The sequence below is a fragment of the Phascolarctos cinereus genome, unplaced genomic scaffold (genome assembly GCF_003287225.1).
Source record: "Phascolarctos cinereus isolate Bilbo 61053 unplaced genomic scaffold, phaCin_HiC Scaffold_5;HRSCAF=322, whole genome shotgun sequence".
NCBI classification, from domain to species: Eukaryota; Metazoa; Chordata; class Mammalia; order Diprotodontia; family Phascolarctidae; genus Phascolarctos; species Phascolarctos cinereus.
Genome location: NW_027555958.1, coordinates 221,830,536 through 221,842,005, shown reverse-complemented (window position 1 = coordinate 221,842,005; position 11,470 = coordinate 221,830,536). Strand labels below are relative to the sequence as shown.

At 39.3% G+C, this 11,470-nt stretch overlaps 1 pseudogene; it reads left to right on the top strand.

Moving 5' to 3' along the window:
* Window positions 1-5: 5 nt before the first annotated feature.
* On the top strand, window positions 6-609 carry LOC110213547 (dynein light chain 1, cytoplasmic pseudogene; annotated as a pseudogene).
* The last annotated feature ends 10,861 nt before the right edge of the window (window positions 610-11,470 follow it).

Below are 11,470 nucleotides of genomic sequence, written 5' to 3'. Positions count from 1 at the left end.
CCTAAGATAGGAAGAGACCTTGAAAATCTTCTAATTCCCCAATTTACAGATTAGAAAAAAGATGTCAAATAAATGGTTAGTAAAAGAGCACTGAATTTGGAGTAAGACAAGAGCTGGATTGAATCCTGCCTACACAGTAGGTGGTAACCACAGGCAAATAGTTAAATTCTCTGAGCCTCAGTTTCCTTTTCTTTAAAATGGGGTTAGTAATACCTGTAGAACCTCTTTGACAAAGTTGTGAAGATCACTTGCATTAGATACATTGTCCAGCTAAAGTTCTGAGTCCATCTGGGAACAGATAGTGTAATTATGTATGACTACAAAGCTGTAATCAAAATGAAGACACCTCACAGGAGATACAGCATGATTCTATGGGGTGTGCTACTCATGCCTCAGAGAAGTACTACATAGAGAAGGAAATAAAAATCCACTTCAAAAAAGAGCTTGACTCCACCTGGCACTTATTGGGATTAACTTTGGCAGTTATGTGATGCATAAGACTAAACGCTTTTACTGGGTCAAATTTCTATTCTGCCATTCAAATCAAGTCAACAAGCACTAAATAAGGACCTAGTATGTGCTGGGTACTGTGCTAAGCCCTGGAGATAGGTAAAAAGACATACAATTATGTATAAATGATACATACAGGATAAGTCAGAGATAATCATAGAGAAGGCACTAGCATTAAGGAAGATTGGGAAAGGCTGAATTTGCAGAGCTTGAGTTTCTGAGACTTCAAGGAAGCCAGGAAGTCTAGACTAGGAAGGAGAGAATACTTGGCATGGGGTACAGCCAATGACATGAAAATGGCAGTATTGGGAAGTGAAGTATTATGGGCAATTAACAGCCAGGAGGCCAGTATCATTGGATCTTAGAGTGCTGATGGGGAATCAAGTATAAAAATACAGGAAAGAAAAGAAGGGGCCAAGTTTTGAAAACCTTTAAAAACCAAGCAGCATTTTATATTTGATTCTGGAAGTAATGGAAGTCACTGAAGTTTTAACAGAATGGCACCTTGTTACAAAGTCTGATTAGAGCATCAACCCATCCAAATAATGAGGACTGTAGCATTCACCTTAACCTTAGTACTCTGTATACTAGAGACAAATCTTCAGCCTCGCCATGGGAACACCTCTAACTTTAATCCTTTGCTGTTTTGTTGTACAAGGCATTCTAAGTACTAGTTTGTGGTGGTAACAATTAACAAAATGGGTTTATATTTTATCTTCTATTCCATACTAAATCTTTTCCTCCCCCCTCAAAAAAATTAGTTTTTAAAGTAAACCCATTGGAGATGTGTTCAATATTTTGATGTTTATATGGAGATGAGCGTAATTTTTTTTAAATCAAATGTAATAATATATGTAAAATGCTTTACAAACTTTAAAAGGTTATTCTGATATTCATCAGAAATAGCCAAATAGATTTGACTTATAGCACACTACACCATAAATGAATTAATGAATGAATGGGCATTTATTAAGCCCGTAATATGTGCCAAAAACTGTATGAAGTGCTAAGAATAAAAATAGAAAAGCAAGACAGTAAGGGGCTTACATTCTAATTAGAGAAAATAACACAAAGGAGTAGTGGCCAAGAAAGAGTGTTTTGGGAAATCACAGGGATACTAAGAACCAGAGAAGAGTTGATGACCTTCCTAGTAGCAATAGCAGTACTGATTTGATTTGATTTGATTTGATTTGATTATAGTTCCAGGGCAAGGGGACTGGGTGATGGGTTGATGAGGCTATGGGTTCAAGGCAGATGATGGTAAGATGATCAAGAGAGAATGTGGGGGGTGGAGCCAAGATGGCAAGTGAAAGCAGCAACTTGCTTGAGTTCTACCCCAAACTCCTCCAAATACCTGTAAAAAATGGCTTAAACAAATTCTAGAGCAGCAGAACCCACAAAAAGACAGCGTGAAACAAATTTCCAGCCCAAGACAAGTGGATAATTGATTGAAAAGGTCTATCGCACCAGGCTGGGAGAGAAACATAGTTCAATGTGGGCCACACAGGCAAAGACCAGGCTTCAGCAAAACTGGAGCAGCCCTCAAAGGACTGAATCACAGACAGCTGTGGCAGTTTCCACACTTCTCAACCCACAAAAGCCAAACACAACTTAGAAGGTCAGTAGGAAAAGTCTGTGACTGTGATGAGAGAGAAGCTAGGTCCTAGCCCCAGTCCCGGCACAGCCCTGGGGCCATGGCTACTTCTGGAGCTCTCAGCCAACAGACAGAGGGGGAATCCAGTGGCTGATCAGAGGGGGATTTCAGGGATCTCTTTGCTGGTTCTAAGGCAGGATTCTCTTTCTTTACCCTTGCTTGGATTTGGGTCAAAGTTCTGGGTGGTGATCCTGGGGCAAGGAGGAGCACTGGTGTGGTGGAGCTTGTGTTGATGGTGAAGAGAGAATCCTCACAGTTCCAAGGCAGAAGAGAGTGCTTATGATCATTCACAGACCAGAGCCCAGGCCAGGAAAGGAGTAAACAACTCACCCTTGATCATAGCACCTTGGAAGAACTGAAAATCTACAAGTCCCTAGAAGTATCTCAGAAAACAGCTGCACAAAACCTCTGAAGCTTGGGACAGTACATTCTCCACAATGGAAGCAGACCCCTACCTTAACAAAGAGTTAAAAAGTCAAATAATTGGCTGGGATCATGAGCAAACAGCACAAAAACAGTCAGACCATAGAATCTTACTTTGGTGACAAAGAAGATCAAAACACAAAAGCAGAAGAAGACAACAAAGCTCCTACATCCAGAGCCTCCAAGAAAAATATGAATCAGTGCCCCACAGTGGAAGAACTCAAAATTGTTTTTGAGAAGCAATAAGAGAAGTAGAGGAAAAACTGGGGGAAAAAATGAAAGTGATTCAAGAAAATCATGAAAAAAATTCAACGGCTTGCTAAAGGAGACCCAACAAAATACTGAAGAAAATAACACCTTAATAAATAGCCTAACCCAAATGGCTAAAGACACCACGAGAAGAAGAATGCCTTAAAAAGCAGACTTGGCCAAATGGAAAAGGAAATCCAAAAGCTCATTGAAGAAAATACTTCCTTAAAAATTAGAATGGAGCAATTAGAAGCTAGTGACTTCATGAGAAATCAAGACATTGTAAAACAAAACCAAAAGGATGAAAAATAGAAGACAATGTGAAATATCTCATTGAAAAAACAACTGACCTGGAAAATAGATGCAGGAGAGAATTTAAAAATTATTGGACTATCTGAAAGCCATGATCAAAAAAAGAGCCTAGATATCATCTTTCAAGAAATTATCAAGGAAAACTGCCCTGATATTCTAGAACCAGAGGTTAAAATAGAAATGGAAAGAATCCATCAATCACCTTCTGAAGGAGATCCCCAAAGGAAAACTCCTAGGAATATTGTAGCCAAATTCCAGAGTTCCCAGGTCAAGGAGAAAATATTGCAAGCAAGCAGAAAGAAACAATTCAAGTATGGTAGAAACACAATCAGGATAGCACAAGATTTAGCAGCTTCTACATTAAGGGACCAGAGGACTTGGAATAGGATATTCTGGAGGCCAAAGGAGCTAGGATTAAAATCAAGAATCACCTTCCCAGCAAAACTGGGTATAATCCTTCATGGGGAAAAATGAACATTCAGTGAAATAGAGGATTTTCAAGCATTCTTGATGAAAAGATCAGAGCTGAATAGAAAATGTGACTTTCAAATACAAGATTCAAGAGAAGTAGGTAAACAGAGAAGAGGTAAGAAGAGGTAAACAGAAAAGAGAAATCATAAGGGACTTATTAAGGCTGAACTGTTTACATTCCTACATGGTAAGACGATATTTGTAACTCATGAGACCTTTGTCAGTATTAGGGTACTTGGAGGGAAAAAAACATATATGTAGATAGATAGATAGATAGATAGATAGATAGATAGATAGATAGATAGATAGATAGATAGATGGCACAGGGTCAGTTAAAGATGAAGGGGTGATACCTGGAGAATAAAAATAAGAGGTGAGAGAGGATTATACTGGAAGAAGGAGAAAGGGAGAGGTAAAATGGGATAAATTATCTCACATAAAACAGACAAGAAAACGCTTTTACAGTAGATGGGAAGTGGAAGAAGGTGAGAGGGAATGAGTGAATCTTATTCTCATTGGATTTGGCCTAAGGAGAGAATAACATACACAGTCAACTGGGTATGGAAATCTATCTTACCCTACAGGAAAATAGTGGGGAAGGGGATAAGAGAGCAGGGGGATGATAAAGGGGAGGACAGATTGGGGGAGGGAGTAATCAGAAGCAAACACTTTGGAGGAGGGACAGGGTCAAAAAAGAGAATAGAATAAATGGGGGTTGGCATAAAATGAAGGGAAATACACTTAGTTTTTCACAACATAACTACTGTGGAAGTGTTTTGCATGACTACACCTGTATAACCTCTATGGTGTTGCTCACCTTCTCAATGAGGGAGGGTGGGGAGGGAAGAAGGGAGAAAATCTGGAACCCAAAGTTTTAAAAACAAATGTTAAAAATTGTTTTCACATGCAAGTGGGAAATAAGATATACAGGCAATGTGGTATAGAAATCTATCCTGTCCTACAGGAGAATAGAAGGGGAGGAGGATAAGAGAAAGGGGGGTGATAGAAGGGAAGGCAGATTAAGGCAAGGGGTATGCAGAATGCATGCTATCTTGGGGTGGGGGAAGGGACAAGATGGGGAGAAAATTTAGAACTCAAAATCCTATGGAAGTGAATGTTAAAAACTAAAACAAGAAAAAAAAATTGTTTTAATAAAAATAAACTGTACTCCATAATCTTAAAAGAAAAAAGAGAGAATGTGAAGTATGGTTGAGTCTGGTTAGATATGGTGACCCATGTCATACCTTCAGACTGCTAAAGTAGCAGATGTACAATGTTAGAGCTATTACTGGGAATTTTGGTATATAGGGCAAATTTAGCTGAGTTAGAAGGGACAGGGTGAGATGAGAAAACTAATTTTTGACTAGCAAACTGTTCTCTGAATCTGTGAGTCAGGGTTGGAGGCACCTACAAGAAAACCTTTTCCCCTGCTATCCCTCCCAGCCTTACCTTTCCTTAGTCATTCTGCTTTGCCCTTCATTTCCATTGTGCCCTCTAGGAACCCTTTCTATTATAAATAATCCTCCCTTTGCCTTAGACCTCTTTTTATCCTTCTGTCTTACAACCGTGGAAACCTGTCTACCTCACAGAAGACACTATCCCTGTCTACCTTCTCCAGTACTGCATGTAGTTTTCATTCCCACCCAACCCTCCTAACTCCCATTTCATTGGGTCAGGCAATGGACTCATGGCCCTACAGTGTCATTTCCAGACCCCCTACTGATGATTCAGAAATTTTTTTGAAGTTCACTTCTGTCTGTCCAACCCTGTCTAAGAAGTTAGGTGGTACAATAGATAAAGTCCTGGGCCTAGAATCAGGAAGACAAGTTTGAATCCAACTTTGACATTTTATTATCTGTGACCCTGGGCCACAGTCAATCTCTGACTGTCCTAGTTTCCCCACCTATAAAATTGAGGATAGAAGCACTTATCTCACAAGATTGTTGACAAGATAAAATGAGATAATATTTTAAAGTGCTTTGCAAAATGTAAAGTGTTATATAAATACTAATTATTTTTATTATCATTATTATCCTAGTGAGTATTACTCATTCCTAGTCTATTTTCCCACCTTTATCAAAGATTTCAGTACCTGATTCACGGGCTTGCTTTCTATTATAAAACCTATACTTATGTTTAGGGACTTTAGTAAATATGTTGTTTCCCCCCAACACATTTCAAAAGTTTTATTGATGTGTTTTGTTTTTATATTATAAACATTTACAGATTAATCCCACTTTATGAGAGGGTTCTTATAACAAAATAAAACATTTAAATAAAACTAAAAATACAGGGACTTCATCTGAAAGTTCATACAATATTTCACATCTGCATTACACTGCCCCAACTCTGGTTTTTAAATTAATAAATTATTTTCTCTCCCTCATATCCCCTACCCCATTAAAAAAGGAAAAAATTCATAACAAATATATATATATAGTTTTTAAGACCATATTGAAAATGATAAAGTGAGATGCTTCCCCTGAGTATCCTCCATCCTCAAAAATTGAGCCTTCCCAGTTCACAGCCTCTTTTGATCCAATAGTAGCCTGAACCTTCTGCTTCTTACTTAAAAAAGAAGACAAAGCTGCCATTTATTCCTTATTCCCTTCTGAAAAGGCAAAAAGGCCTTTATAGAACTGAAGGTCAAATACCTGAAAGAAGAAGATGATTTTAAAAGAACTTAAGAACGTAAGGAAGAAAGTTATCTTTGAAAGAACCAAAGTCTACCATAAGGAATACACACAGATGTACCAATTTGACTGGCTAGAAGGACACAAAAAGCTTTCAACTCATGTACCTGTTGAACCCAAATTTGTTTTTGTAATAATAATTAGTTAAGAATTAGAATCAGATAAGAATAAATGGTGTCAGCCCAAAGATCCATAAGGTATTGAAGCATCTGTATTTTTGCCAGATCTTCAGTGGTCCATTTGTTAAACTCAAGGCTTCAACTGACATGCTGAGAATTATGAAATCATACATTTCATACTCAGAACGAAAGTCTACGATTGACTTTCACTTGGATTTATAAATGTAGTTATGGCAAGATCAAGAAAAAGCAAATTACACGGACTGATTACCCCCTTTTTGCAAAATCTCTTAGAATCATCTTCATGAAGGTCTTGCTCCATGAAATCTATACTTCAACACTTCCAATTATTTCTTGTGACCCTTCAAATGATCTTGTCCATAGGGTAGAAAAAAGAAAAAAAGGCACATTTTGTGGAAGGTATAAAGGCTGGTAACAAGGAAGACCACATAAACAGGCTAATTAGAAGAATGGATTAATTACATCTTGCTGTTGTTTAGTCGTTTCAGTCATGTTCCACTCTTCAGGACCACATTTTGGGGTTTTCTTGGGAAAGATACTGAAGTGGTTTGCCATTTCCTTCTCCAGCTCATTTTGCAGATGAGGAACTGAGGCAAACAAGATTAAGTGACTTGCCCAGGGTCACATAGATAAGTGTCTGAGGCCAGAGTTGAACTCAGTGTGAGTTAGATAAGTGTTAAATTTCCACCAAGATAGAATAGTGCTGGGATTACAAAACAACCAAGTTGTTTCAAAGCAAAAAGAAACAGTTGCACGGCAAGTGGGCTTAGCCAATAAGCAGTAAGCTGGTCGTTTCAAGAAAAATGCAAGTTTAGAATAAGGGCCGATCTGGCTCAAACCGGTTGGGGTCAATGATGGCTCAAAATTACTACTGTACAAGCTTAATTAGCTAATATAATATTAACTGACACACCCGGCATAAAATTAGAGCCTCATTAACAGATCATGGAACGCATGGTAACATGTTTAGACATATCTGGGAGCAAACATACGAGGGGTTGATTGTGACCTGGAAGAAAGTTGGCCACCCAGCTTTCTGACGGGAGGGCTTTCCCCCGAATTAACAGTATAAAGGTTCTCTCACTTCTGTACTCAGTGCTCACTCCTCCCTGAAGGAGAGTGTAGCCCACTTCTAGCCAGAAACGTAAAAACTTCCTTAAGATTCTCCTGTAATAAATTTTGCTGCTTCAACATTCACCTTTTGGCAAGGGTGTTTCTTTCTTTTTTTTTTTAACTTTATTAAAATACTGAATTTATTTCACATGTATATTTAGTCTTCCCACCATTTCCATTTGTCTGACCACCACTAGTACCATGCCCTATCATAACATTCCATACATACTCAAATGAAGCAAACAGTGGAGTTCCATCTTTGAAAACTAAACAGGCATTTTGGACAACACATTCTTGTCAAAGTAATCTGGATGACATTTATCAGACGTGGTAGGGAAAGTTCTCACCCTGCATTATAAGAAGGACAGCCAGATATCAACTGTTACAGAAATAAGATGGAAAATTTTAACAAACTGTTCAAACTTATTTTCTTAAAGAGATCTTGAATGGCCTCCTGATTAGACATCCGGAAGCAATTCTTTACATAGTTGATGAATTTGCCTTCCACTTTTGGGAGGGAACCACCTCAAGGGTATTTCTAATATCAGGAAGATAAGTCTTCCTGACTTCAGGCCCAGTGTTCTATCCACTGTCCTACCTAGGTGCCCTAAAGGTAGCTACCATGTCTATTTTTGCTAGTGGTCTGTTAATAAAAATGCCTGTGGTTAAAATGTCTATGTTTTATAAGAAGCATTTCTCATTGATTAAGTAATGTGTGTGGCTATGTTCTTAGACCTGAAGTCATGGCTAGGGGTGTAAAGAAATATAAACTTGGGAGAGGGCAGTCACTTTAAACCCCGCTTGCATCAGTTTCCACATCTATAAAATGAGCTGGAGAAGAAAATGGCAAGCCACTCCAGTATCTTTGCCAAGAAAATGCCAGTTGGGGTCACAAAGAGACACAACTGAAATGACTCAACAACAACAACAAAAAAAATAACTTGGGAGAATGGAACAGGGGTTATTTGGTGGCAGATAGATACACAAAAGTGGTGGGGGAAAAGGTAAATGCACAAAACATTTTTAAATTTAACCTGAATTATTAACATTTTTCCATCACTTCTTAAGTCTAAACAATCAACAAAGCAATAATTAAACACTGATTTGCAATGTTTACTACATTTCCAAGGTATAACCACATTGAATATTTAACAAATGATTTTCTTAATCCTATGTGGTTCTAGCACATCCCTAAATAGAAGCCATTTGGACTGTATCAACATGGTGCTGCCAAACATTGCTTCAATGAACCAAAAGAGAACATGTATGTTTATTGAGTAAAATTTTCTGCTTTTCTACTTGCAGTGCAGAATACATGTAGATATCACTGGAAAAAAAAAACATGCTTATCTAGTTGTAGGTGATATTTTGATAAAGTCACTGCTGATGCAGAAACACTCTTGTGATTTCAAAACTTTAATGAAAATGGGATTTTTGATTACAAAAAGAAAATGGTAAAATGGAAAAAAGGACAACAAATGAGATTTTTAATTTAAAAATGTCCCTATGATGCAGAAAACATACAGTGCCCTAAGGGTTAAGGGAATTTTGTTGCTTTTCCAGTACTTTTTGAAACCCTAGCTTATTTTGTAACTTGAAAGGTGTCCTAAAGTCCTTTCCCCTTATCTTGAACTAGTACCAAAAGAATTGCTTTTGTGTGCCTTAGCCTATGTTCCACTTGTCCTTTAATTTCTAACCTGCTGCCCTCGTGCCCTGTCCTTAAATCCTTAAACCATAAAGAATTCCCTTCCTCTCCTTCATCCTATGTCATACAATCCTTCCTTCACCTGTCTCTAATCTTTAACCCCCCCCCCAAAAAAACATCTAAAACTATCTTGTAAGCAACCATCTTCCTTATCCTGTCCTTATAAAACAAGACCCTATCTCTCTTTAAGTTGCTAGTCCTCTTTCCAGGGCTACTCTGCTGCTTTTATGTAAATAAAGCTCCAATGGTTACAAAGAAGGACTAAGTGAATTCTTTCACACCTGAACCAGCTCTCCCAACTCTAAACCTCAGTGTAAAATGGTGCCGAAATCTGGGGAATCCTAATATTAATTGGACTCTGCTGATCTTCTCCTGGCCACTGGGATAACAGGTAGGCGCCCTTTTCTTTGTTCTCTTTCCTAGACCTTTTTGCTCCTACTGTCTCCCTGGCTGAGAGACCCCTGGAGTGCCCAGACACTTTCCAGCATCATCTGAAGCTCCACTTGTAATGCAGAACATTATTTTACCATTTAGGTAGTAGGGCCCTTTAGGCCATGGAAAACAGAAGTTGCTGCTTAATCTTGCCCCAGACTTCTTTCCTCCTAAATCTAAACAGTAGTGAAATGTACTCTTGCATAGCTTAAGTATAGCCCATACCTCCAATGCAAATGGATAAGAAAACTTGCAATATAATGGCTTTAGATAATTATGTTTATACCAGAAACCAGGACACCTGGTCTGGTTTGTGTGATCCCTGACCTGTAATGATGGGGTGCTTGGATGCTTGTGCTTATACTTTTGCGCCAAAAATGCCTCCCTAGTCTCAGAAACACTATCTCTGACAACCACTCCCCAGCCCAAGGACGCTGTGCCTAGCAGTATTCATGCATGGGCCTCAGCGAGATCCTTATCTGGCTGCTGAGGCCCCAGCCCTCAGATCATATCTCTGGAAGCCTCCATTGTGAGAAAGTTTTTTCCTTTGTTGCAGAGCATTATCATGTGTAGACAGAGGGAGAGGGGTGTCCTTGACCAGTCCAAAAACTCTTCCTCTTGCCGGACTTCAAAGATCCATCCCCCTCCCTGTCCTGCATACTCCCTACATAAACCGTAGCTCGACCCCTGATGGCTGTGGCTTGATTTGGATGTGAATACCCCTGGCAGCCGCGCGTTAATATAATAAAGTCCATGATTTAAATTAGTCTGGGTCAACTGGCTAATTTCTCAGTATAACACACTGACCTCTGGACAGTCAGTGGAACTGTTGACCATCATACAAGGAAGGGGATGCCTTTGTGTTGGGTGGGTCACAATTTTTACTCTCATGTGCCTTGACGAGTGAGAGGCTGCTAGGAGAATGCTAGGATGGGAAATTCAGGGAAAGAGCTCTTAAGGAAAAGTCCCTAGCGTTCCATTGTAACACAGCCTGACCTCGATGTAATCTAGAAAAATACTTTGTGAAGGGATTTCTAAACAAGACAAGCTCAGTAAGAAATTTGGTCTCCAAAACTTAAAGAAAAGGCACCTTGCTCTGCTTCAGCAGACGTTTATTCCACCTGCACCCTGATTTTCCCTGTGTTGTTCCTTCCCCTCCCCTATGGGACATTGGGGAAGTGAGCCTTTGCACCTGGTTTTCTTTGGGGGTCCCTGCACCCCGGTTTCTAGGTCTCTGTGCAAAGGTAAAAGACACAAGGAACTACAGCTCCTTACCAGCCAAGACTGGAAGATATGTAAGCCTCCTTTCTTTCCCTATCGCTTTTCTCACCCTGTCATTGAGATAGCTCTCCAACCACCTAGGAAGGCCTGACCTCTTAGTCCAGTGGTTAGAGGCCATTGACCTTCTGCAGCGTAGAGGATGGACTCTCTATCTGGAAGCATATGCCTAATTCTGTCAATTTTCTCAATTGTCTGGGCACTAGGGAATTGGGAAAACTGCAAGTACTCCCTTCCCTCTACACCCCAAGACTTCCTGTCTCTACTCCCATGCAGGCAGGATCTCCCTTATCTCCTGGGCCATCAGATCCTCACAGCTCAACTCAGTGGGACTGGCTCTGACCAGGCTGAGGAAAGTTAGAACCGCTAAAACTTCTTAGCAGTTTCTGAAAGTTTCCAGCTTGATTTTTTTTAATTTTATTTTTATTAATTTTTTTTTTAGGCAGTTGGGGTTAAGTAACTTGCCCAGGGTCACACAGCTGGTAAATGT